The sequence below is a fragment of the Oenanthe melanoleuca genome, chromosome 20, assembly GCF_029582105.1.
Source record: "Oenanthe melanoleuca isolate GR-GAL-2019-014 chromosome 20, OMel1.0, whole genome shotgun sequence".
Classification (NCBI taxonomy): Eukaryota; Metazoa; Chordata; class Aves; order Passeriformes; family Muscicapidae; genus Oenanthe; species Oenanthe melanoleuca.
The window spans coordinates 2,831,790-2,859,709 of record NC_079353.1 but is presented as its reverse complement, the minus strand read 5'-3'; the positions used below and the strand labels follow the sequence as shown (position 1 = coordinate 2,859,709).

The 27,920-nt window shown below is 45.1% G+C and overlaps 1 long non-coding RNA gene across 1 annotated transcript; it reads right to left on the bottom strand.

The window, feature by feature from the left end:
- Positions 1 to 15: 15 nt before the first annotated feature.
- Positions 16 to 20,447, bottom strand: LOC130261273 (uncharacterized). Its single transcript, XR_008841959.1, has 3 exons — positions 20,378 to 20,447; positions 11,240 to 11,407; positions 16 to 412 (listed from the first exon to the last, which is right to left on the bottom strand). It is a non-coding gene; the product is annotated as an uncharacterized LOC130261273 (long non-coding RNA).
- Between the last annotated feature and the right edge of the window lie 7,473 nt (positions 20,448 to 27,920).

The following is a 27,920-nucleotide window of genomic DNA, read 5'->3' as shown; positions in this document are numbered from 1 at the left end:
TGATTTACCTTGTTTAACTGGATCATTTACCTAGTAAAGCTGTGTCTATATCATGTGTTCCATAACTGCTGGGGTCCCTGCACAAAATTACTGCCCAGCAGGAGCGTGCTGTGCTTTTCAGCACACTGTACCCCTTGCACAAGAGAAGGGCAAAGAGCAGGGCACGGAGTGGGCAGAGATGCTCTGCCCTGCACCTCCTCCTGGCAGTGTCCTGGGGCGACTTTTCCAGCAGCTGAGCTGTGGTTCAGTGCTCTGGAATGGAGACAGGCTCTGCAGTGAGCTGGGAAAGGAGATGGTGTGTCCGAGTTCACCCCTCGTGCCACACAAAGCTGTGGGGACACTGTAGGGCACTGGAGCTCCATGACCTCTCCTGGGGTATTGCCTCTGTTCTTGTAAATGTCAGCAGAAACTTCTGTTTGGGACAGAAGAAACACATTTTAATAATTTTACTTTATTGAGTAACTGCTAATAAACTCACCCTTCTACCTGAGAGTACTGCATGATTGTCAGCAAATTCAAGATCAGAAAATGTGTGGGTTTGGATTATCTTGAGTAGTCAGTTTTCCAGATGACAGAAGTTGTAGCTAAAGAGGTAAAATTAATTGGTTTTGGTCACATATAAAATCAGTGTCAGGATCCAACCCTTAACAGTTCTTAACTCCCAGTCTTGTATCTGAGCCCTAATGCAAGATATGCACCCATGGGAGGCACAAATCAGTCCTTATCTAAGACAACTTCTACTGAAACTTCTACATTTCTTCCAAGCCTTTTTTTGGGGCTTACAAGGAAAAGAGATTCCCAGAATTTTAGGAATTTCAACTGGAAGTTGCAAGAGGAGAGACTGAAGTGTTACACTAATGGACTGAGGGCAAAAGTGGGATCCATCTGACCCAGTTGAGACTAAGTCCAACTGCTCTAAGGCCCGAGGTCTTGTGTCAACACCAGGGTGGGGAAAGCACAACGGGAGTTTTCCCAAGATTTACAGGAAGAGATTGTGCTCTGGATGTTCCCAGCTGCTCACAAGTGGGCCAAGAGGCTGATGATTCCAGTCCTCCCTCCAGTCACAGACACCTCCTGCAGGGCCATGCTCCTCGAGATCCTGGAGTGTCACCTGGGCTTTGTGCTTTCTAGAAGCATCCCAGGCTCACTGGGGACATTTGTGTGCCTGGTTGGATGTGTGTGGTAGGACAGTGGTGGCTGTGGGTGCCTGTATCAGTAACAACCATTGCATTAACAGAGCTCTCCTATGGTGCTGAATGCAGCTGATTCCCTGCACTGCAGGGAGCCCCACAGGGCTCCTTGGAGATTACAGTCACAGGGCTGCAGAAGAGAAAAAGAAGGAAATCGCTTTTCTCTTCCTTTTTGGCAAATGAGGAGTTGGAGCAGGGTGGATTGCTGGGTGCTGTGAACTGTGCTGGCTCTCTCTCTCTGCATCTCTCCCAAGCTCTTCTCAAGTTCATTTAAATACATTTAAATCCCATTTTACAATCACCTTAGGACCAAATAATTTTGAGGCCAAATTTCCTTTTTAACATAGTTAAGTTAGTGTAGAGTAAATTTCCTCAAATTTTGGCTTGATGCTTAAAAACACCTTGGCACATGAGAGCAAACCCTAAGCCACTCCTGGCTCCTCTTTTTCCCCAGTGTGAGGGGATTTGCTGTTTCCCATGGTTTCACATATCAGTGATGACAAAAGAACACGGACATCCCAGCTTCCAGGGACGTTCTGAGCTCCATTTGGGAAGCTCTGTGCCTCATTTCTGCCTGAGAAAACCTCACTGAGGACACCCCATGTGGAGCTCCTGGCAGGCCAAACAGGGGGGCAGTGCACAGCTCAGGGTCAGTGCTGCAGTGTCCCTGCACGGGGTTTGCACAGGAGGGGGAGGAAGAGGAGGCAGAAATGTGTGCTGAGGAAATGCAGCTGGAGGAATTTCAGGCTTTAGAGGTCAAAGTGCAGAGTGAAAACCTCAAGGACAGTTTGAACCCCAAGCACAATGCAGATGGAAGGGTAGTCTGTGCAATAGGACTAGGGAAGTCAGTTAAATGTATTCATGGGATACAGTGGAAGAAATGCATTAAAAAGTAGAAACCACTGCCTCTAACCAGATCATCCCTTCCAGACAAATTGGAAGCAGCTGGTGAAGGGGAGACTTCCAGGGGATGGATAGAAATAAGAACCAGCCTTCCTTGCCCAGCTCAGGGGCAGCAGGGAATGGGAGGAGGATAATCAGGATACCTGGAGCTGGGCTGTGCATGTGGGCATTGCCCACTGGGAAATAGGTATGGATGGAGCTGCACTTTCCTTAGAAGATAACAGAGGTATAAACATTAAAGAGTAGAGATTGTTTAGATTGTTTGGGGAGCAAGAGGAAGGAATGAGAGGAGAGAGAGCTATTTGGGAAGGAAAAGGACTTATTAGCCTCTGAAAGTGGGGATCTGAGAGAGACTGGAATGGGGCTGCCATGTCATTATGGGCTGCAGTCAGAGATATTTCAGAGAGTAAACTGGTAATAGAAATATCTTATAGGCCACCTGACCAGAAAGAACAACTGGACTGTGAAATGACTGTGCAAATAAAACAGGCATGTAAAAAGGAGAGAGAGGTAGAATTGAAGATTTTAACTATGAGGCACAGGCTGGAATACATTAAGGGAAGGGAAATCAGGCTGGAGGTATGTTTGCAGATCAGACACAGACCTGCTTTCTAATTCAGCCTGAGCATCAACTGCACAGCTTGGCTATTACAAAGGGACTGCATGAGGACAGACACAATAGGGGAGAGCCCTGGGGAGGCAGCTTTCACAGGCTCCAAGGGAAAAAGATTTTAAAGGTGGATTGTGAAGGAAAGGATAAAGGGAAAAAAAAAAAAAAAAAGAAAAGAAACAGTGATTTTGGTCTGAGTGGCCTTAGAGCTTGAATTTCAAATATTTAGGTTTTATTTGTCTTACAGTTCCACAGAAGCAATCAGTAGTGTGGAATCCTGACCCACTAATGAATTAAATCCTGGGATCACCAGCTTTATCCCAGGTGAAGCTGTCTGTCATTACTCAGGCCTGGGAAATAAGGCCAGTAATGAACCCCTGGCCCCACTGACACCAACAGTAAAAGTCAGGTTTGATTTAAGGAGGTTGTGGCTTTATGCCTGGTGCTCATAATCTCCTTGGGCAGGAGAGTGATTAGGGAAGGTGAGAGCAACAAACTGGTTTGAAGGGCCAGAGAGGCTCCCCAGGGAAAGGGAGGTCTGGGGTTTCATTGCCTGCCATGCACAGCTCCTAAAGGCTCATCAGAGGGTGAGACCCCTGCTAAAGGTAAAGATGAATCTTTCCTAGGCAGGGTATTGTATATGTACATGTAGAAAGTGGCCAAGGAATAGCTAAATTTTGAGTGGCTGTCATGAGTCATACACTGTTTTCTTGTAGCCCATATGCTTCACTTCACCTCATATATCCTCTCTGATTAAAAAAAAAATAAGGTAATTAGGTTGGCTTTAGGGATTTGCAGATGAGTCCAAAATAGCTGCACATGACATTTATTAAGATATCAATTTTACTACAATTGTAGAGATACTGCCAAAAGGTAGCCTTTTTGTTTTATTTCTTTGTATAAAAAAAAAAATAAAAAAGGTAGAAAAAATGTGTGTTTAAGGGAAACAGAAGGAAGAAGTTGTAAAGAGTGAAAAGAAACCTCAAACCCAACAGGTGTCAATGAATCACAGCTCTCTTAGTCACCACTGCATGAATCAATAGAGGACTTTGCCTATTAAACTAAGATTCAATTTTGGTATGAAATATTACTTGATAAGGAAGCAGCCTTGTTCAGTGAATGCCTCATGAAAGACTCAGAATGTGGCCCCCAAAGAGAGGCAGGTCAGTGCACAGTCATTTAGCAGATGAAGCAGAAGCTGAATTTTAAGAGTTTTTATGTAGATATTAAAAAACATTGCTATTTTTATAAATAATAATAATATTAATAAACTGAGACCCCATCTTGTGTGAGCAGGCCCTGCCCAGGCCCCCAGGGCAGCCCTGAAGCACAGCCACTGTCAGTGCAGACAGAGCCACTTGGACACTCTGTGGTTCATGTTTGTGCACAGCAAGGGATGGAGCTCTGCCCAGAGCCAGGCCCTGCTGCTGGGTTAGCTCTGAATGCCCCTTCCCTCCTTTCCTGCTGCCCCCCAGCTTTTCAATTTGGCAGCCAACACCCCTCTCCTCCCCCTGACACCACTAAAAGTAGTGACTTTCAAACAGATTTGCCTTCAGTTGGTAATATTTTTTTGGAGATGAGATGTACATGTGTTCATTAAAACTGAATTTTTTTTTTTCAAAAGAACAAACACGATCTGTGGTGATTGTCTCTGAGTTGCTAATCCATTTTCCCACCTCTTTTTCCTTTAACATTTGGTGGAGAGTTTTCATCCCATCCTCGATGGAGACTACTCATCAAATGAGTCTTCCAGCAGCCCTGGCAGGGCGTAATTTTTAATCCCTCTTTACTCAAACAGCATAAGGGCAGCAAATACTTTCAGTACTTTGGCCTGTGCTGTCCATGGAGTGGGAGCTGCTGGGACACTGCAGTCTGAGAGGGGTGGGATTTGTGTGCAAGAACCAAGCGTTGATCTGTTCTGCTGATGCTCAGGATAATTAAACAATAGAAGCAAAATGATTAATAAGGTTCTTTTTCCAAGGCGTGGAAGAAGAGAAGGCTGAAGGCCTGGAGAGGGGCCACTGAATCTGACTAAATAAAAGTAGCAGAATAGGAAGATTTTCAGCAATTATTGGCTCGTTTTTTCCCCAGGCTTTCTAAGCCGTCGCTTTAACTTATTGGCTTAAGACACTTCTTACACCCACATCACATTTTGCCTTGGGCCATTCTGCTGCTCTTGACAGCTGTCTAGGGCAAAAGGAAATCACCCGACCACAAATGTTTTCTCATAACTTCATAACAAGGGAATCTGAAGAAGTCAAAACCTTGGAGGTTCAGACCTTGCTTTAAAAAGCAAGATAAATTTAGGAGGCACTGCCCTCTGTTCCCTGGCTGTGTGTGCAGTTGGGCTGCAGTGCCCATGCATTAGCAGCACTCTGAAAATTGGTACCTCAGTTCCTTAAGTGCTGGTGGTCACTGGGAGACCAACCAGAGCCCCTGAGTGCTGCATTTTGGTACCTGGTTGGTGATGCAGGTCAAGGGATGGGGCTGCAGAGGTGGGACTTGAGCAGTGCCAGCTGCTGAGGGGTGGCAGTGCCTGGGGACAGGGTGGCAGGGCACGTGGGCAGAGCTTTGCTGTGCCAGGAGAGAAGGACAGTCCCAGCTGGATAATTAATGTCCAAACTAAAGCTAAACCATGCTTGGCAGTGGTCTGGCTGCTGGCTGTGCCAGGGTAGGGAAAAGGGAAGGTGCCTGTGAGCCCACTCAGCCCTTGTGAACTGGGTCAGAACAGCACAGCTGCAGTGGCAGCCACTCTCGTGGCAGGTTTTTGATGCCTGGTGGAGATTTAGGTCTCTGAAGGGTTCTGTGAGGGCAATGTCAGCCCTGCTGTGGGTGTTCAGTGCATCTGAAACATGCTGAGTGAAGGCTGTCTCTGAGAGAATGGCATTGAGGGGACTGGGAACAGACACAGATCCTGACACAGCTTGTGCTCCATCATCTGCCCATGGCTCTACAGCACGTGCATCAAGCAATGACTGGAAAATAATAAAAACCTTGCCTGTCTTCCCACTCAAGGGGAAGACAAACTGGCAAACTCCAGGAAAAGAAATGCAAATTTATGAGCAGTCAGTGTTCAGGGTCTTTTGTCTTCTCTGCAAATGGTGCAAGGGAGTCTTGGAACTGCTTTGGGAAGGTCAGGGGTCCTTTAAATGCCAGAAGCTTGAGGGATCCAGCTGCATCTTGCTCAGATGTCCTGTCTGAAGGCAAGTCAAACAACGAGCTGCCTTTTAACTTCTTGATGTTTTATTTAGACCCCTTCTTCCTTAGCATCTATTTCAAACATGTTCACTCAGTCATTCTTCACAGCCCTGTCCCCTTCTGCACAGAGGGAGAATGGGGAGGCTGTTGTGGTTTTGGTGTGAGTTTGACTCTGCCTGTCTGAACTAGTAAGACATTAAACATCTTGCCCAAGGTCACAAATAATTCACTGTCTTTCCCTGATGATTTTCAATACAGCATGTTCTCCAGCACAAGTTCTCTCTGGAGAGTGTACATTGTAGTTTTACTGCCTGTGTATGATGGCATTCCCTTTTTTCCCCCTACAATTACCAGCGTACCTGAAGACCTGGTTTGAAGGAAAGTTGAGATGTTGTTCCCAGGAATAAATCTATTAGCAAGTTTGAAAACAGTTCAGTATCTGAGCCTTTCAGTCTTCACTGTTCTTTCTCCAAACTTGTGTTGGAAAAATCTTGAAGGAATGTTCCTGTGGTTCTGAAAGGTACTGCCCAGTGTGATTCCAGTGCTGTAAGCTCAGCTGGGAACACCCTGACCCTTGGAAGAGCAGTTGGAGCTTCATGGCACTGCTCCATGGGCATCCAACAGGGACAGAAACAGAACTGCAAAGCAGTAGCTACAGCCTATTAAGAAGCATAATTAAAAATTTAATTACTTCTGAAAATAGTGGTGTCACTGGCTAGACATACAAAATCCCACTGCAAGCCAAGTGAGAAATTCAGGTTTCCAGGAAGACCCTTGGGATGAGTAGAGTGAGTGGCTGGGATCCTGGTGTGAGGGGCAGTGGGTGCCACACCTGGCACACCAAGATCCCCCTGCCCACACTGCCCTGGTCCCTGGCACATGAAGATCCCCCTGCCCACACTGCCCTGGTCCCTGGCACACCAAGATCCCCCTGCCCACACTGCCCTGGTCCCTGGCACACCAAGATCCCCCTGCCCACACTGCCCTGGTCCCTGGCAAGCCTCTGTCCCTCTGTTTGCCTCCCCTTGCTGCACTTATCTGCTGGTCGAAGTCACTTACTCTTATTTACATTGCCCACAGGGCATGTTGGATTGGAGCACATTTCCTCTCTTGTTACAGTTGATGAATGCAGCTCTATTAAAATATCATCTCATCTTCACACTAGATTGCAGTGAGATAATATGTATTTTTTCTATATCGTTTATACAAGAAAGATTATGTTAAATGCCAGACCCAGTAAATATTTCAAGATCCACTGCATTGCTGAGAACAGTTTCTCCCTGGGCATATGTTTCAGAGCCAAAGAAAACACTTAAAAAATTTCCTTCCTGTTTAATTTTTTTTAAAGGGCATTCTCCCTATATCTGTTACTGAAATGACAAGTTGTCATGTTCCTTGATCTTATTACAGTTGCAGATGTAACTCAGCAGGGAATCTGCCCAAGTTTACATTTAAAATCATAAGACCCTGATTCTGATCTTTTTTTTTTTTTTTTTTTTTTTTATCATTTTAAATCTTTCTGTGGTATAGGACTTCCAGCTTTACCTCATTGTAATCAAGATCAGAATTGCTCCTAATTATAACACTTAACTCCTGTGTAGTGCTTTACACTTTTCAGACTCTCTATATTCATCAATTAATTAATCCCCAAAGTAGTATTAGATTTCTACTAAAAAAAAAAAAAAAAGGAAACCAAAACAAGAGGGTGAGAAGAACTTGCCAAAAGGCAGAGGTGATGGAGGAAGAGAACAGACCCAGCTCTAATCCCAGTATCCAGGGAGGAGAAGAACACCTCCAGTTCTAATCCCAGAACGTTCTTGCAGTTCACTGTCTCTCAAACCCTCACAGGGTGGATTGTCCTTCCCAGTGTGCAGAGAAATGTCCCTGCAGAGCTGTGGCACAGTACCTGCCCTGTGCCACCTGCACCTGCATAAACCCCTCCACAGATCCTGGAACAAAAGCCATGGCTGCACAAAGACATGCTTCCAGAATATCAGTTTTATTCCAGAGTGATATCCAGGCAGGATATTTTACTGGCCTATTTGTAGTGGATTAATTATTCTAGTACAGCTGTTCTGGGAAGGTATTTCCCTGCAGGCAAGCCCATGGAGGGCAAAGGGGAAATATGAGCTTGTTGAAGGATTAGGCAGAAGGGTGGGATGTTTAAAGGTTCAGCTAAGCTTCAAATAAATGAATTTAAACCTTTGGAGGTTTTCTCCACTGCACCTCATGGAGATCTGATCATTTTTATCAAAGAGAATAAAAAGGACCAAGATGCAAATTTTTTCTTACTGCATTGGTTAGTTGGAGAGGGAAAAAGAGAGAAGTGGCTTCAAGAGAAAAAGCAGGTTACATGGACTTTAGATTATGTGATTTTGGAAGGTGTGAGTCATTAGGAAAGAAGAGGGGGGAAAATAATTTTCTCTGGTCGCTATGCAGTAATGCAGAACAGTTGTTCCTGTGTTTATTTGTGTTTTCCAGCATGGAAATTGTTGGCATGGCCCATTGTGAGATAGGGATTGTGCAAACTGGAATAGAAAAGCAAATACCAATACAATGGCAGCTGATGCCAACTCTAACACCTGACACAAATATGTTGAACCTATCAGAGAGAAGGGATCATTAAAAGAAACAAGTATTCTTTTAGCTTTCATTTCCTGAAGGGATTTTGATTTGTTTAGGGTATTTTAAGAATAACTGGAACAACTGCACTGGACTGGACTGGCACACCAAGTAGGGCAGGAAGAAGAAATCTTTGATTTCTGCTTTTGTACTTCTGAAAATAGAAAAGTACTTCATTAAAAGCAGGAGCAGCAGGAGATCAAATGGTTTCTTCCTATTACAGTGTATTAGTATTTTGAATCAATATTCCATTAATAAGATTCACTCTTACATGCCTACTTTTTCCTAAGAAAAATTGAAAATCAAACACAAACAAATGCAGCTGTTGTTTGCATTCCTCCTGAAGGTCCTCTCGTCTGTGCAGGAAGTGTTTGTTCCTTTCCCTTGTTTTATTTTCTTTTTAAACCTTGAGTTTGATAAAAGTCAGATTATTTTCAAATTGTTTATGTTGTTGCCTACACCAAAATCATCCTTTCCTAAGGAAATTATCTTAAAAGCAGCCAAGTCTGCTGACATGGTATCATCTGTTGAGAATGCCTCTGGTCATGGCAGTGTTTCATAGATTGGTTGTGAGTACAGGAATCATTGCAGGATTCTTTGGCTGCCTCTGACCTTGCTGCTTGTTCTGTTTGTCCTTTGGGGTTTTGGAGCAGGTCCCTGCAGCAGAGTCCCACAGCAGCACAACCTGGGCTGCCCAGTCACAATATTGTACACACAGGGTGCAGTGCCCTGCAGGGCTCGTGTCCCTGGGATCCTCCTTCCTTCTGGCAGAGCAGCCAGTGGCCCCTTGCTGGGATGCTGGGACTCCCCTGGAGCTGGAGCAGCCTCAGCAGGTCCCTGATGGCTCAGTCTGAACATCCAGAGCAGCAGTGCCAGGGCACATCCCAGCCCAGGGCATCTGTCTGTGCTCATTCTGCACACTCTGAGTGCAGAGCCCATCTAAAGCTCAGCAGGCTGAGATGCTGCTCAGGGACCCGAGTGCAGCAGCTCTGCTCCCACCTGGACCACCTCTCCCCTGTGCCTTGTCTTCCCGTGGGTCCCTCCCTGGGGGAAGCAGCTGCTGTGCAGACTCAGAGCTTGTCCTGACCCTGGGTGAGGAGGGAGCTGAGAGCACAACTGAGAGCTCTCAAATGCTTCTGGTTCACCAGTGCAGACACAAAGTACACAGCAGGAGAACATCTGCCTACAGGGAGTACTGTGCAGGGCTTGTAATGCTTGAATAATTTTTGTCTGCTCCTATGGTGTGAAATGGATGGATCCCAGCCCAGCACAGAGCAGAGTCAGTGCTGCATCCTCTTCTGGCTGAATACATTTCCCCTGACTGCAGCTCCTTCCCCTCCTGTGCTGCAGGGATGCCAGGGGAGCAGCACAGAGCTCTGGGACCTGGTGGGGTTGTGTGCCCTGGCAGTGCCCTGTGTTTGGAGGCTTTGACCCTGGTGTGTTTGTCTGCCCCTTGTCTCGTGAGAGGAACAGGAGGGAACTCAGATATGAGTGCAGACATTTGTCTCCTGCTTAGAAAAAGCAACTGGTGTTTGGGCAAGTTCCTCCTCTTGCATATCTAGTCCTAGCCTTGAACTGTCCCTCTCCATCCCACAGTTACTCTCTCTCCCTTAACACATGCACTTGTTTTTCTTTGATACCAACATTTCTTCTCTCCCAGAGTTGAACTCTTCTACAAAAGGCTCAAACGTGTTTTCTGTATGTTCATGGTTAGGTTTGCAGAGCTTTCAGACCAGCTAAGAAAAGCCAGCCAAGCAGGTCAGGGAAAAGAGCCTTCATGTGCTTTGTGGATTCCTCTCATGGTTGGTGAAACTGGCAGGACAGGGGGGAAAAAAAGTGTTTGTCTGTGTGTTGTGTATGTGGAAATCTTTGCAGCTCCAGTCTAGACCTTCCCTGCTGTTCAGGGAATCAGGGAAACTGCAGCCAGAGTGGCTAGGCTGGGTGAAATCATAATAGTGCCATTGACACCAGGCTGCACTCAGGGCTGTGCAGACCCAGCAGCCTGGCAGGGGAAATGTGTCACCCACACTGTCCTGGCTGGGGGGCCTGGCACCCAGCAGCTGTGCTGCTTTCTCTGCAGCAGCTGAAATACCCACCAGGACACTCCCTCTGAGCTCAGAGAGATGCAGGGGAGCTGTGCATCAGGTGTTGCTTGGGCAAACAGCACTTCAGCACCCCACTCACACAGAACACATAGCAGGTAAGATGAGAGCAGGTTTTCCTTGCCCAGTGCCATCAGTGCTCCCCTCTCTGATGTGAGAAAATCACACACGCTGCCCTGGAGACTGGAACATGTTGAGGTTGGCCAAATTGTGTTGAGCCATATGTTGACCCAAATCATCAGGAGATTCTGTGGGTTTTGTGTCCCAGCTTTGTTGCATTCAGGCCCTCCCTTGTGTTTGTCAGGCTTCCAGGCACTGATGTCTGGCGTTCCCACCCTGTCTGCCACCCAGTCCCAGTGAGCTTTTTGCTGAAACAGGAGCCTTTGATTTTTCATTTTGAATTAACTCTGGGGGTTTAAATTTCTTTCCTGGGTATTTTTTTTAAGATTTCAGACAAAAAGAATAAAATGTCTGTATCCAAAACAAAACCTCTTATTTTGGGGGCAAATTAAATGTTTCCCCTTTTTTCCTCCTCCCCTTTCCTTTTTCCTAATTTGATATTGGTTTAAAACACAAACTGGAGACAACCAGAAATGATGTTACAGTGCTATTACCCTCTTTTTCCTTCCTTTCCTTGGCTGTGATGAATTTCCACTGCTTGCAATTCCCCAGAAGTCAGGCATCCCCAGAATTCTTTTCCTCAGAATTCCAGCCCCGGCTCCCCAAGTTGTTCCTGTGCGTACCAGATCAATGACATCAGCTCCACCAGTCTGTATTTTCGGCTGCAAAAATAGCAAGGTGGTGACTCAAAATGAAAAGTGCTTTCCAAGTGGTTATGTTGCATTTAGTATATTAACCACCACCCCTCAGAGGAGGCGGATGAGTGCGGAGGAGGAAGAGGTTGTTTTGGAGATTTTGTGCAAAATTTCTTTTGAGTGACAGCATTCTGTGACAGTTCCCCAAAGCAGTGCTTTTTACTGGCTCTCAAATTCTCTTTATCTTTTGGCAAATCTCCTCCCCATCCTGCTGCCTCTCCTCCCTGGGATACTGGTGAAAAACCCACAAAAGGAAAAGGGAACACCTGGAACGTTCCCCCTGTGGCAGGGGACACAAATGCAGCTCTCAGCAGATGGGCACCTGCAGCTCTCTTAGAAGGACATTTTGGTCCTGGTGACCAGAATTTTGATCATGTGTCCCTGATTATTTTCTGAGCTGCTGCTGACTTTTAAGAGCCATTGCACTGGAAAATAAAACCTTTATAAGTGCTACCAGCAGCAGTGCTGGGGAAGGATCTGATTACCAAAGGCATGTGTGGCACCCTGGCCTGTGCTAGAACGGAGCATTTCCATTGTGCTCTGCAAACTTTGCCCCTGCAGACGGATGGAAAATGGCTCGATGGAGCAGAGATTCATTTTCTAAAGGAAATGAGGATATAAATTCATTTAAGAAATGACATGCCAATTTTTCTTGCTCCGTTTTCCTCTCATAATAAACGGTACAGCTGCCAGGAATTTTGGTGAAAATAACACTTGCTTTCTTATTTTTTTTATTTTTATGTTTTTAAAATCCTGCTCAAACGTTTTGAAAGACCCTGAGCCAGATATTTCATATTTAAGATCTCAGTGGAGGTAAACCTCACTAAACAAATGAAGAGTCCCTGTCGACTGCTGACAGTGATAGTGACACACACTGCAACATTACTTCCTCAAAACCTGGAGAAAATATATAACCCATTTACTTAATGGACTGAGCTCTAATGTCATCAGTTAAGTGAATCCCGTGAATAAAGAACAAGATGAAGTAATTGCTTCCAAAACATTTCTGGAATGAAGTAAAGCTTCACAGTGACTGCTCTCCTGGGGTCCCACTGATAACCTCTTTGGAGCAAAGTTTGTTCTTCCATGGTGCAGAGATCCTTTTCCAGGTGTTATTAAGGACTTAACTCTCTAGGCAGCATTTAAGGGGGGACCTTGATGTCACCCCAGTGTGGCTGGGTTGAGGGATTGCCAGCTTGGTTGGGTTTAAAGCAAAGCAGCTGGAAGGGAAAACAACCTCAAGTGCACAAACTGGCACAGATCTGCTGTGCTCCAGCTCTGTTTGGGGAGGTGTTGAGCACCTGTAGGTCCCAGCAGAGCAGTTTATAAACCCAGCCAAGGAATGACACAGCAGCCTGGGGTGTGTTTCCAGCTGAGACGGTTTCAAAACAAGTGAAGAAACTCAACTGGTCTGGTGTTGCAATCAGCACTCCTTGAGTGCTGTGGGAGAGCAGCAGCAGCAAGGTCTGCACCTTCACAGCTCATCTTTCCCTTGGCTTTGGCTTTTTTCTTCAGAGGAGAAGCTGGGATGCCATCCCACAGCAAGGGCAGAGAGTGAATGAGCTGGCTCCAAAGAGCTTGGTGGTGTTTTTGTAGAGACCCTCTCTTTGTTTCAGGGCTGTAGGGCCCCTGAGAGTTGTCTAGGTCTTTTTCTCATAATGAAAGAAAAACTGTTGGAAATGCTGCTTTTATAGTCCACAGGATAAAAGAGTTGTTTTCCTGAATCTTTGCAGCTTTTACTAGGCTGGAAGGGACATGTGGGAGTCATCCAGTCTGGCTGTCTGCTCAGGGAAGGGCTATTTTCAAAATCAGATCAGGTCACATAAAATAATCAGTTTAGCCCTTGATTATAATTTTTAGAGGTTTCTGCCTCCATAGCCACACAAAGAGCTAATCTGGCCTTTGGCATGATGAATTAGGCAGAAATTTCCAGCTCCAGAGCAAAATGAACACAGAAAGAACTCTTGAGGTAGGTCAGCCATGGGCAGGAGAGCTGATTTCTTCTGTGGTGGATCCATTTGGCAAAACTCCCACTCCTGAGTCCCATCTGCCCTCCTGCCCCTGCCTGGCTGCCTGGGGTTGTGGGACTGGAGTGTGAAATGAAATTTGTGTCACCAGCCTTGGGGAGCAGGGCAATGATTATGGTTCACCCACTGTGCTTACAAAGCCAAGCTAGAATCCTTCCCTTGTTCCTAACTCCCCTTCCTTATCCTTCACACAATGCCCCTATCTGCCCTTCTCATGTGATTTTTGTATTCCCCTCAGCAATTTTATTTGCACAATGTTTTTTATTTTTTCTCCCACATGCTTGTTTTTCTGGCTGCTTCACAGTGGATGAAATGTTTAGTTCTTTCCATCTGACTTAAGAAGTTTCTGGTCTTACAGTTGCTCTAGAAAAATGTGAGTGCTAAATTAACATGCAACTACTGGAAGGGAAGAGAAGAAGGAAATACAAGGTCATGATCTTTTTGCCTGACAGAGTGAAGAGCCCCATGGTACAGAGGGCACAAAAAAGGGATTTAATAAAGTGATCTGGGTCCTCTTCCCATCCCAGTGCCTTGTGTGATTTCCAGGCAGTGCCTCATCTCTCCAAGCCTCCTTGCCTGCTCTTGCTTTTCTTTCCTATTCACTTATTTCTCCTCTGCTGAGGTGTTGAGCAGCTTGGGGCAGGCACCATCCCACCTGAAATGTGCCTGTGTCAGCTGGCAAAGCCCCTGCCCTGTGAACCCTTTGCACCAGTGGTGAAGAGAGACACCTCACAGTGATTTGGAGTTTAAGTGGGATAAACAACAGCTCTTAAAATGCTTTTTCTCCATTAGCTGCAGTGGGAACCTAAAACTACTGTGTTTCTAACCTGGACAAAGAAAATCTAGTGGGAACCTACGCAGCCTGGAGCATATGCAGTTTTTATCACCAGCAGCTCAGCTGAAAACTTTAGCACCTAACTATAACAAATTATAATGCTAGGAAAAACTGCTTTTCCTGGGTTTCTTTCACACAAAGAATCTCGTTGCTGAATATCACTATCAAAGCAAGCACAGCAAAAATCACTTGAACTCTTTTTTTGGTGATAGCAGTGAAGGACTGTAAGCAAAATGAAGCACTGTTCTGGGAATAAATAAAAAAGCAGGATCTGCATTAAAACAACACTTTTGAAAACTTAGAGGAAACTTAAGGCCTGACACTTTGCAAAGTGAAGAGGAGTGATGAGGATGCAGAGGTTGGAGAGGGGAGTTTGCCCTGTTGGGTCATTCTTTAGTGGAAGCCAATATTTGGTGCAGCTCAGTGTGATGAACAGCACACCTTGTTACAGCCTTGTTACAGAAGTGGAAGGATAAACTTGAAAGGAGAAGGAACTTTGTGCTGTTTGAGATTTTGTACCTTCTTTCTAAAGACAGCAAAATGTTGAACACCACCAAAAAGTCTCACATAAAAAAATGAAGAGCTCCTGCCCCCCAATCACCTCAAAAGGCCAAATGGTCTTTTGAAATGTGGAGTTTTATCTGAGCACTGCAACAACACTGGAGCAGGGAAGTCAGGAAGGGGTTTGTGAAGGCAGCTGCCACTGCTGGGTGTGAGAATGGAAGAGCAGGTCTGTCTTAGATATCATATCTGCTGGAGTCACCTCCCTTTGTCCACCCTCATCATTTGCCATAAATCCCTGCTGCCCTCTCCTCCCTGCTCTATTTTCCCCCCCAATCTTTGTTCCACTACATCTCTCTCCAGCTGGATCATTTTTGATAGCTACACTTTTCCCTCAAAGAAAGCACATATTCATGAAAATAATCTGTCCTTTGCCATTGTGACTTGTGTTTTCTTTCCCTTCCTACTGTATGTTAGGGCCATCTTTAGCTTTAGCTCTGGAAGATTTTTTTTTTTAACTTTCTTGCTGCTTTTCCTGCTTGTGCAGTGCTGAGCCCCTCAAAGCTCCATTCTGTTGCCATACATTGCACGATGAAACACTTGTACATGTGCTGAGTTGTAGGACTCATCAGCCAGCTGATGACAGTTTCTACAGTAGCTAACAAACCATTAGGAGGTAAAACAGCAATAAAATTCTAATAATTCATTTGATGAAACCTTTTCTCATAGACAGATTTCCTGCAACAAAATTATGACTCAGGCACCACCATTTTCAGCAGTCTGTTCTTCAAAGGATGAATGTTTTTCACCCAACATGGTACTGAATCATTCCCTGGGATGTGTAAGGTATTTGTGCTTGCACCACGTCGAGGTGTTGTCGTTATGGTAACTCTTCTGTATTAGTCTTGATTCCTCATGTAGTGCAATTATGAATGCTGTTGTTTTAAAATACTCTGAGCTGTCTCCAGCCCTGGGAGCCAGCACAGCTCAGTGAGATCTGCACATCCCCACTGAGGCAGAGCTGCTTCACCATGAGTTGTTAAAATAAAGAGCTGGTAAGGAAAAGAACACATCAGAACAGTTTCTGTGGGAAAACAGTGGAGAAGTCCACACATCTCTTGAACTTTTCTCCATAGCTCTAAGACAGACATCTACTTTTCTTTTTTTTTTTATTCCTTTTAAATTAATTTAGCCTTGCTTCTCAGGTAATCACATGAGTCCAAGTAAGCAAGGCTGCACTGCACTAATTGAAATGATTATATAAGCTGTGATATTTCAGCAGAGGTGCTTTAGAAAAGCCCATTTTTGCCCAAGGTCCAGATCCATTCCTCAGTATATCCCAGAAAAGGGATGGGGTATGCCACAGTGAAAGGACTTCCTTGTGCCCCCTTCCTTTATGGCTTTATCCACTGTTTCACGTTGCTGGATCTGAAGCAGTTCAGATCTCAGTGCAATATTAAAGAAACACAAAACCACTAAAGACTGTGGCTCCAGTGTCCACAATTTGCCTCAAGGTTCCAAAACATTCCCTGGATGTTGCCCAGGGGACAATAAATCCACTTCTATCTCTCCAGACTTTGAAGGACAGACATTTTTTCTTAAATAGACCTTCTCTGTTTTCATTCCCTTATTTATCTGGAGCTGACACTTTAGCATAGTAGATGCAGCCAGACACTCAAAACAAAGAGAAACTCGAGTCCTTGACTTTTCCTGAGACTTGCAGCCTGTATTTAAGAAGGAAAAAAAAAAATCTTACAAACAGAGGAAGCTTGTTTACAGATTTGTCTCCTTGGCTTTTCTAAACATCAAATAGGCAGAACAAAGATTAGGAGTTTCTTCTACTTTGTGAAATACTAAATAAAAAGAATAAAAAATATTTATAGAATAACAAAAGAAAGAAACAAAAGATACAGTGCACAAGGTGTTCCTTTGGTTCCTTGGGAGAATGTGCAGTGGAGCTTGAGATTGTTTGTCTGCGTTGCAAACGCTCACAATGAGCTTTTGAAAAATGTTTCATCTGCTGGGTACTTGACCCTCTGTGTGGATAATGTGTCTCCAAAATGAAGGGAGGAAAGGAGGAGGCAAGGGAGAAGAAAGGAACTGTCTTTGCTTCTATTATCTTCAAAGACTGCAACATTTCTGCAGGGTTTCTAGATAAATGGTGAAGGAGAGCTCTCCATCCTTCCCCCTGCTCTGGGACATGCAGTCCTCCACCCCTTCTCCTAGAGGCTGATTTCACTCTCCAACCATTTGTGTTTTACCAGGTCTTGGCTGCAAAGAAACCAGATTTCCCAGCTGGGCTGGCCTTGGTGAGAGAATCACCCCTGCCAAAGGCTGAAATCAAGGTTTTCCACTTCATGTTCAAGTACAGAACAGGGCAGAAAGCAATAATAGCAGAGAAGGGTAGGGATGGCCAGACATCCAAAAGCCCTCTGAGCTGTGTGGGATTGATGGAACCTCTTCCTGTGGCAATTTCCTCTTCTTGGGCAGCTTTGGGTGGAAGTGCCCTGCTCCTTTTGCTGTTTGCTGGTGGTGGCTGCTGTGGGTTTGTGCTCTGGAAGTCCAGAGGGGATGCAGAGACAATCAGCTGCTCTCAGGCTGGGCAGGGGGATCAGAAAGGAGGAAAGCCATGACAGGAGTGGGAGGAAGCTGCAAGGACATAAATTGTCCCAAAAGCAGTTTAAAAAGTGTGGAGAGCAGCTTGGGGGTTGATTTGGAGGAAGGTGCCCTGGTCATCCCACCAGGCCTTGCCATCACATCAGCGGGGCTCAGTCTGTGTAAAACCCTTTTAACCACTGGGATAAGGACTGGGGCAGTTTGCTTTCCAGGGAGTTGGATAGAAGCTCTTGGCCTGGCCTTGGGGAGGGAAGTGGAGCTGCTGCTGAGCACAGGGGGTGGCTCTCACGTGGGATTTCCTGTCGCCACCATGTGAGACTGGCGCGTGCATGCAACAGGCACGGAGCCACCGGCACCAAACACATCCCCACTGCCAGCTGGACTTCCACCAGACAGACAAAGGTGAAATCTTATCTCCATGCCTGAGAGAAAACAGGAGGAGATGCAGATGGTCCCAATAAACCATTGCAGGAAACAAAGTACACTTGATAAGGAGCAAGGGAAAAGGAGGATGAGAATTCCTAATGTCAGTGATTCTGTTAAAGACTTTGACCATGCCTTATGGGAAACTGCAAAGTTAAAATATAAATAAACTGACTTTAAAACCTCAATATTGCAACAGTAGTGGCTGAGTTGAATTTAAATTACCTTCTGTAATTCTTGGAATATTGAATGCTTTAAGAAAGTGTGATGTTTTTCTTACCTCTTACATAACTTTTTTTTGGTCAAATTTCTGATGCAGTGTATTGATTTTATTTTTTTTTTAAGGCAGAGTTTATCAAGCCCATAATCAGTTGCTTACACATAAGGGTTGGACATGTTAGAGGGCTAACAATTGAAAGAGCAGGGGATTCTTCTCAAAGTCTTATCCAACAATCCTAACACTTTCCTCAAAAGTCCCTGAATATCGAAGAAAGATAAGGATAGAAACATCATATTAGTAACTGTAATTTTATTTTATTTATCTGCTGAGTGCAGTGCAGAGAGAGAATCACTTTTCAGCTCTGAAATTGCTGTAGCTCTTGTCCACAAATAAAACCTAAATGCTGCAGACTGCACTGGGCCTTGCTCTTTGCATCCTTTGGCTTGAGGAAAAAGCATTTCTGTATCTGCTCACAAACAGTGAAAACCAGACAGCTGCACACAGGAGATCAGATTTGAAGGTGTGGTTTTGCCTTCACCCTCAGAATAGGAATGAGTGTTACACAGGCTGCCCCCCTCAATGGCCCAGTATTTTGGGGTTAGTCTGTGCAGACCTAAAATATTCTCTCTTATTGATTAGAATTAATTTGATAGTACTATTATACCTCTACTGAATACAAAATTATTCTGTGAGCCCTAATAGAGGTTTGGTTTTTTTTTTTCCTTCTAAAATGGTATATGAGACAAGTAAATCTACAGGACACTTTTTGACTGCTGATTCATTTCTGATTCATAAAAATAAACAGATAGCAAGACATATGTCTGAGTTGAACAGCATTTACTCTGTGGGAACATGTAAATGTAATAACACTCTTTAACAGGGTTAAACAATATTAGCCCTCTGATTTGTCATTATTAGTGTCACTAATTCTAGTTTCATGAACATCACTGAAAATATATGGCATGCAAAAAACTACTACCATAATGTGAGCACATGCATCTGTCTTTCCAGAAGAAAAACAGGCTTGGCAGAGACTGCAGTTCTGCAAGGATTTGAAACAACAACTTTTTATTCATTAAAATGTGGTTATGGTCTGAAAATGGACTTAAGAGCGAGGAGGAAGGAGGGAAAAATGATCTCTCATTACAGACAGCACTTAGCAGTTCCAGTTTGTCTTCCACTGGCAATCTGCACTGACAGATACAATGGCTTAGCACTGCCCCATTGATGACAATGGAAAAATTCCCTGTGGAATTCAATGGGAGAAAGACCAGACCCCAAATCTGGACTGCTGTCAACAGTGGGGAGCCAATGTCAGTCTAAACAGAGCAAGTTTGGTTTCTTTTCTGGCCCAAGTGTCTTCAACACATTGCCAGACTCTTCAGAGCTCGTGAGGAGAGTGGCTGGGCAGGCTTTGCCAAGCTGGGGAGTTTGAGGCTGTGTGAACCTCCTGAAATATTTCCCAGCTTTGCAGGACTGGGGATTGACTTCTGCAACCACTTCTCTCCTGACTTCAGGCCAGGGCTCATCTCCCTACCAGGACACTGCCATTGCTCTGGGTGTCCATGTGTGAGTGAAGGCAGTTGCCAAAATGTGGCACCTGTGTTTGGTCACATCCCCAAAGGCACAGCCTGGGCTGAGCCTCCAGGAGGAGGCTGTCAGAGGAACGTGGCCTCTGCCTCAACATCCTGTTCTGAAAGCCCCAGTGCAGAGGAGACACCAGAACTGCCCATCCAGGATTTCCCTGCTCCTGCATATAGGAAAGATGTTTTCCTAATGCCTTAACCCCAGTCACCTTTGCTGCAAATAAGGTGATTTCTGAAGGAACAAGAAGAGTATTGTTCTCTTTATAACAAACTTCTGCATGTTGGAAGACTTTTGTCATATCTTTCCTCTTATCAAATCTTCCCTCATTCTTTTCTTCTCTAGACTAAACAAACCCAATTCCTACAACCTTTCCCTGCAGGTCATGTTTTCCACATCTCTTATCACTCCTTTCTGCTCTTCCCTGGCCTCTGGCCAGTCAAACCAAATGAAGGTTCCCAAAGCTGGACATCCTGCCCCTATTTTGTTGCTTTGGATGTAGGACAGCAAAGCAAGCAGAATTAGCAAGAGATGAGGAGCTGATTTTTAATCCCCTCTGTTATGCCTGAGCTGGATATCAGCGCTGCAGGGGCTTGAGGGACAAAAGAGCCCAAGTAGGAGCTCACTGCAGCACTGAACAAATGACATAGATTCCTAGTTGTGACCATCCCTTAAATTATGCCAAGTCCTCATTAACCCCGAGGTTATTATTTGCTCAGATAAATATTCACCTGCACGTTCACCTGGGGTGGGGTTTTGGGGACAGCGTGAGGAGCTTGCCTGGAGTCATCTCGACTGCTGCCAGCACCACTGCGCTCCCACAGCCCCGGGAAGGATGGATCACGACAGAAACCGCTGAGCCGACTGTGGGAGCGGGGGGAGGACACTGTTGTCATGTCCATGTTCTATCTGTCATCTACTGGTAGCTATTTATACTGCGCTCGGCGCCGGGTGGGATGAGCAGGGGGTAGCGGCAACGGGTGAGAGCTCCGAGCACGGAGCCGAAAAAGGAAAGATCCTGTTGGGTTTGAATGTGCCAGACTGAGCCTGGGAGGGAGGCACAGCTACCTGTCACAGCACATTAGGGACAGCTCTGCAGGCACGGCATCTCCGCGGAGCCACGGCCTTCCAGCGGCGCTCAGGGTCCCTGAGCAATCCCTGCCTGCTGGGAAACTGAAATTCCCTCCAGACTCAGCTCCAGGCCTTCCATAGCAGCATGTTTTACCCAGCCTGCTTCTCCTGTGCTCTGTGTTGTCCTTTTTATGTTTTCAATATTTAAAGCCTGTTTTTCATGACAATGTTTCTTCTGCCGTTTCCACACAAGATTTTTTTTTTTCTTTTTTCCATGTCTTCCAGAAAAGATGTGGTTTTGTGCACTGTGAAATCTCTGAGTGACCATTAGAATGAAAAGAGTGACAGGAAATTAAATTAGTTTTATTGTCTGTGGTAGCAGTGCTAGGAAAAAAGATTGGAACTGTATCAGTTTGGGCTGTGTAGCACAGGTAAAACCAGACTTGGCCTCACCTGGATTTTTAATTTTTATTTTTTTCTTAATTCTATCCCCTCAATTGATTTTTAAGGAACAATCAATGCCTTTTATTGTTATAAACTAAGCAGTGTGGGAGGATTTTTTAATCCCCCACTTCCTCCATGACATAACCATTCCTCAAACAGTGTGGATTCGGTGCTACTGGTGATGGGAAATCAAGGACCATTTTTAAATGGAATAATTTCTCCAGACAGTCCTGCTGTTGACAAATCCACTTAATACTACTACACAATTTTGGAGAACACAGAGAAATGTTACATCTACTCATTCACCTGCAGAATAACTTAGCACTGCATGTCAGCATTTAAAGGGGATTGTCAGTAATTAGGCTGCTATAAAATATAAGTATAGTGGTCACAGACAATAAAACCCAAGGAAGTATCTTTGCAGTGTGTCTGAGCACAGGCAGTTCCACATAACCATAATGATCTTTCACAGGAGGCTCCTATGGAAAAAAAATTAATTTGTGTATGTGTAAATGAATAGACACACAAACACCCAACTGCAGAGGGGGTCTATCAGTTTTATTAGCTATGTATAACCTCCAGGGAAAATGGAACTTGGTCTAGGGACATTTAAAGGAATTATTTTTAACTGACAATGATTGCATCTGTGTCTGTGATCCCACAAGACACTGGGGTTTCTTTGTCTTCCTCTTGTTTTCCCTGGAGACTGCGTAGGAAAATGAACAAAGCAGAAATGCAGAAGTCTGTGGCTACTCTGGAGACAGAGGCAGCCTAGTGTATGGCATGGGAAAGGAGAGCCAACATTCCTCTTTCCAGCAGGAATCCAAAGTTCCTTCACAGAGACAGAAAAGCTTCTGCTGCCAACACAGAGAGCATCCTTTGGGGGTTTTGGGTCACCCTGGCTGCTGCTGCTGGCAGCTTGCAGCCCCAGAGAGCTGCTCTGCCATGAAAACAGGGGCAGAACACCCCCTGGTTATTCCCTCTGGAACAGGGTATGGAGGAAAGGGGAGTCCCAAACCATGGGAGTCCCAGGGCTCCTGGATCCAAGTGCCCTCCTGGGTGCCTGGTGCTCTCCTGTGCCCTGCAGGGATGCTGGCCTGGCTTGGGTTGGTGCTCGTGGTGCTCTGTGGTCTCACCTGATGCTGCTCCTTGCTCAGAAGGGCCTGGCTGCAGCTTCTCCACAGCTCTCACATCACTCAGCTCTGGGCTTAATGGCCCTGCTCCCTGGAAAGATGAAATATAGGGTTGGGCAGTAAAAGAAAAGCTGGAAAGAAAGATTTATAATTTTCCCCTTAAGCCTGTCATTCATGTCATTAATATAGATGTCGTTTAGGAGGGCAACAACTTTCTCTTCTTTTTTCTTCTTTCTTTTTTTATTTTTTTTTTTTTCTTCTGCTAAAAGCTTTGTGTATGTACCCACAGTCTGACAACCAAATGGGTCTGCCTTTCTTTTTTTCCCCTCCAATATGTGGATTGCTTCTAATTCTGTCAGTCAAATGGAGCAGCAGTTTCGGGAGGGGAGTGATTAAGGTTCCCTCAGAATAAAGGGTTGCATGCTGTGCCTCTGCTATTCATCAGCAATGGGGATGGAAGAGCAATTCCAGGCTCCTGAATAACAGGATTTTTTGAAACATACAAAACACACCTTAGAAATACTCTACCAGCAAAGCACACAGTCTCCAAATGCCATGCTTATTTTCTGTTTATTCATGCTTTATTTTCATTTTTCACCATATTCACCCCACTCAGCCCAAGTGCTCACTCGGTGCTTGACTCCAGACTCCCCCAGCAAAGCACTTGGCAGCTCCTTAATTGTGCTTAACTCGCTAAAACCAGACGATTTAAGCTTGTGCTTAAAGTAAAGCCTTTGTTACATACTTAGTTAAAAGAATATTCATGATTACATTGGAGTTTGTGGTGTTGGTCATTTACAGGGGGCAAAAAATGCAGAGTAGTCAATCCTGCAGTAGTTCCCAAACTAGTGTCAATTTAACAAAATAATTGTTAGGGAAAAGACTATTAAAATGTGGAATGTTTTTGAAGGTTTTTTTAAGCAAGCTGCCAGTGTGCAATTTCTCCCAGAATTATTTATAAGTGTTCAAAACCCACTTAAAATGTAAAACCCCCTTTTTATTTATAGTCAAACAGTACTTTTTATTTGACCTCAGATATTTTCTGTTTCCTTTTTGACTCCTCAAGCATTTTTGACAATCACTTAACGTTTCTCTGAAATGGAAATGCAGATGGGAAACCCAGCAGCTGGGACTTACTGAGGAGTCTGGGAGTCTGTTGCAGGTAGTGGATTCACAGTCCCCCAAATATCAGCCCAGCACCACTGTCATTATACCCTCTTCTTCATGCAGTTAAGATGAAAAATACAGATGATAAATTGTACTCCTACATACCAAGGGATGGTGGGGGTCCTCAGAGACCAAGAGTTTGTTGAAATGCAAGATATCACTTCTCGATTCCCCACTCTGTTTTATGGCGTGGCAAATTTATTATGGAGATAATATTCAGTGCCCACACTTTACTGAATTTAAATCGAGGAGAACTTCTGCAGGTCAGGGTTGGTTGTTTTTTTTCCCCCTCATCATTTTTAATGCCTGCAAACATCCTGTCTGTGTGAGTGCCTGTACCAGCGTGTCCCTGTGTTTGCCAAGGCACAATGGAGGGAACACTTGGGTGCCACATGGTAAATGTTTCATGAAAAGAGTATCTAAGACCATCCAGACTGTCTGCTCTGCACTCAAATGCAGGACATTATTTCATGATTCCCTGTGATCCCTTTGGCATTGTAATTCTAAACTGTGCAAAGAGAAGTGGATGAAGGTGGATTACAAATTCTAGGCCATATAAAGAACCTGTAATTATTTGTTAAACTGTTGTGTTTAGTCTCCTGTTCTGCTGTCTCCAGGCTGGGCTGTGCAGTGTTTTCCAGTTTAGCTCCCTGGTTGTTTTACTGGTGTATAAGGACAATATGTGCCTCCTTCTGCTTTCTCACAGGCCTGCAGATAAGATTTCTCCTCCAAATCCCGGGGATGGCCTGAGAGTGTCTGCAGGCAGAGGATAATTGCCTGTGGGATACAAGCTCCAGTCCCACACTGGGCTGATGGGACACCTTCTGACCTGCCAGCAGACATTTCTGTGTGAGCACCATGTCTCCAGACATCTTCTCATGTTTTGTTTTGTTTTTTTTCTTTTGTTCTTGTTTCCCCTTAAACACAATTGAATTTGTTTTGCTTCAAGGTAGAATTTCCCCTAAAATGCAAAAAAAATATCTGCTTCTCTGTCCACCCTTCCTTTCTCAGACAATGAGTCCCCTGCTTCATCTGGAGATGTGTGTGTATGTGTCTATACCTCTGTATGGATCTACCTATATGTATATTCTTTCTTTACCCTGCTCCTCTGTGATTTAAAATAGCAACACTTTGCCAGTCTCTCCTCTCCCCCAGAGACAGGTAGGGTTATTTTGGAAGGCGCGAGGGTTGTTTGTTTTAACTTTTCTTTAAGTCACCAGAATGGTGTTAAATATAATTTCCATGAAATGCTCCAAACCCACTGCATTTGCCTGGGTGTATTGTTTTTCAGGCTCTCTCCCACCTCTAATCAGCTATGATTCGGCACAGTTGGCAGTCTCTGCTCAGCAAGCAGACTGTCTGAATCACAACTCAGCCCTAGAAAGGATGGTCTTTCTAGGTCAGGGCTAAATATACTGACTATGGGGGTGAGCATGGAAAAGTTCCCATTCCAGCTGCTATCCTGCACTGAGTCTGCAGGGATGAAACTCCCCACCTTGGCAGCATATTGTGAGGCTTCACTCACTGGGATGTGAAAGGGGAAGAGGTAGAGTCCTGTGGAATCCCTGCCCCACAGCAGTGAGGGCCTCTGGGGCTCAGAGCTGGATGGAAAAAGGGATTGGGAGCATCCCTGTCAGCTTGGCCTGGGCTGGGGCCATGCCCACACTTTGCCTTGCTCTTTCCTAGCACTGACAGCTGCTGGGACCAGGAGGGCTGGGTTCCCCTCCTGCCCGTGCCTGCCAGGCAGGGAATGTGCTTGTTGTCCATCCTCAGGCAGGCAGGGGCAGCTGGCAGAGCCTTCCCCAGCCTGCAGGACCCTGCCAGGATGGCTGGCTGGCCAGGAGAGCAGCTCTGTGCTGCACAGGGGTGATGGTGAGCTGCTCTGGGTGAGGATGGGGCAGCAGCAGGCACAGCCAGGGCAGGGCAGGGTGGAAACACAGAGCTCACCACATCTCCCTGCTCCAGCTACTCCTCCAGCCCAGGGCTGACACTTGGCAGCCAGGCTGGAAAAATCAGAGCACAAATCCATGTGCTGTTTGAAGTCAGTAATGAAACAAACTCCCGTTTCCAGGAGTGGGACTGCATTTCCATTGGCCCCTTCCTATTAATTCTGTAATGCCATCTTTCTTTTTTATATAACACAACCAACCTCCTGCAAGAGTTTTCTTCCCTTTTAGAAGATGAAGCTTCAAGATTGTTACAGTTGCTAGCGGCAACTATTCTGCAAAATCTTTTTATAAAATGTATTTATCTAATTAAAAATCTTTTAACAGCACCATGCCTGTAGGATCAAAAATCTCATTTATACAGTGCAGGGCTGGAGCAAGTATTTGCTGCTTCTGTAGAGCCACAGATAAACAGGGACTGGAGGGGCATAAAATGACTGCTCCAACCCAGCTAATCCTAATGCACTTTTTCCAATAAAAAAGTGGCTCTAAGACCTTTCTGGTTTATTATTGGAAGAAAAGTAATGGGGAGGGGGGAGGAGTAAGCTTATAATGGAGTCAATTCAATGTAGTTGGCAACAAGAGTAGAACAGCCTTACATCAGTGACATTTTCCAGTGAAACAAACCTGTTGTACAGAGAACAATTTTTAATTAACTCTATATCTCATGTGTCGAGGAACGTGAGCAAACTTCTTTATGACTTTACTTTTGGCTGCAAAGTATATCCCAGTTTTTATTCTCCAAGAATAGATCCATGAGGTGAGTGGCAGGGAAGAGAGGGTTTCTAAATATGCATGTGAGACAGTACAAAGCAACTTTGCAGGCACTTTATTGATTTTATCTGCTTCTTTTTCATGAGGCAGAGCATTTATTAAGCACTAAATGGTACTCAGAGAGTCTTTAGGAGGACAAGGCTTGTTGAAGTTAGTAGGGAGTTTGGAGAAACCAAGTATTTGTTACTCAGCCTTGATGAGAAGAGCCCAGTGGCCCTGTCATTGTGGCAGTGCCACTGACCTGCCACGGTGGCTCCTGTGGCTCCAGGAGTGTCCCAGGAGCTGCTGGTGGCCATCCCTGTGCTCTCCTGTGCCCACTGCAGAGCCCACTCTGGACTCTGACCTGATGAAGGGAGAAAAAGCTTTTTCCTTGTGGTGCCATCACCGTGTCCCACGTGCTGGCTCTTCTCTGGTGGGGTCAGAATGATCCCTGGAAAATGGGACAAAGCTCAGGTGGGGAACCAGGGGAGGTGACTGTTTTCAGGTATTGGCTTGGCATGAGGGACTTCTCAGGGGAAACCAGGAAGAAGCTGGACGTGTCTGTGGCATGTCTGTACTGCTGTACTGCAGCCACACTGAAGCTCAGTATAATGTCTGGAAACCAAAGCTATCAAATCACAAAATGAAACATTTGCTCTGTGTATTTTTTTCCAAGCTATCCTAGCTCAAAATAAATTCTGCTCTTAATTAACTTAGCCAATCAACACCACCAACCAGCCCTTGCCAGCTGTTTGGCTGTGATGTGCTGGGGAAGATGTGCTCAGAGCAGGACAGGGACTTGCACTGGCTGCAGTCTGAACTGGTGTGAGACAAAAAACCACAGAGAATGAGCATAAAAAGGACATGAGCATCCCTTTGGCTTTGCCCATGCTTTGATTCCAGGAACTTTGTTTGAAATAGATTGCTCTCAGGGCCACCAAAGGAGCTTGATGGTTTCCAGTCAAGCTGAAGAAATGAGTGTTTCATGGAGAGTTGAAAAGGAATTTAATAGATCTACCTATAAACCAATTGGTTTCACTTCTGGTCCCAAGGCTCAGCAGAGCCCAGGGGTTTCTCAGTGAGGGTCCCTGCTTGGCCTGTGCCCCATCCCTGCTCCTGCCACTGATGGGCAGAGCTCAGAGCTGTGCTGCAGACTGAGGAGTGGTGTTGAACAGCACAGATCATAGGGGAGCTGAATTTGTATGCTTTAGCACAAATTAGACTGCATTTCTAAAATCCTAATAAGCATAGAGATGGATCCAGTGGGATTGTTACAAACCAAAGCAGAATAATAAGCTCATCCAGAATTTAGCTAATGGACAAAAGGAGAGACAGTTCCCAAGTAATGGGCACACCAAATGAAGCAGAGAGCATCTCTCTAAGAAGAAATACAATCCTATTCTGGGATGCTGGGGCCTGCAGTGGGACATGGAGGGACTTTGCAAATTGTAGCTGTGCTGGGGAGAGGTGCTGATGAGTGGGGAGCAGAGTCTCACTCTTAAATATGAGAGTCAAGGAAGTACTTTAAATATTGATGAAAAATTGCTTTTAGGAGACCGAGTCCTTCATTGAAACTAATGGAGAATTTGTCATTAACTGCAGTGGGATCAGCACTAGACCTGCAACAAGAAAATAATAATGGCCTTGTCTGAGAATAAATAAATAAATAAATAAATAAATAAATAAATAAATAAGTCAGCATTCAGAGCAGCCAAGAGCATTCTGTGTGGCTCTAGGAACACTGTACTCGGTGAATCATT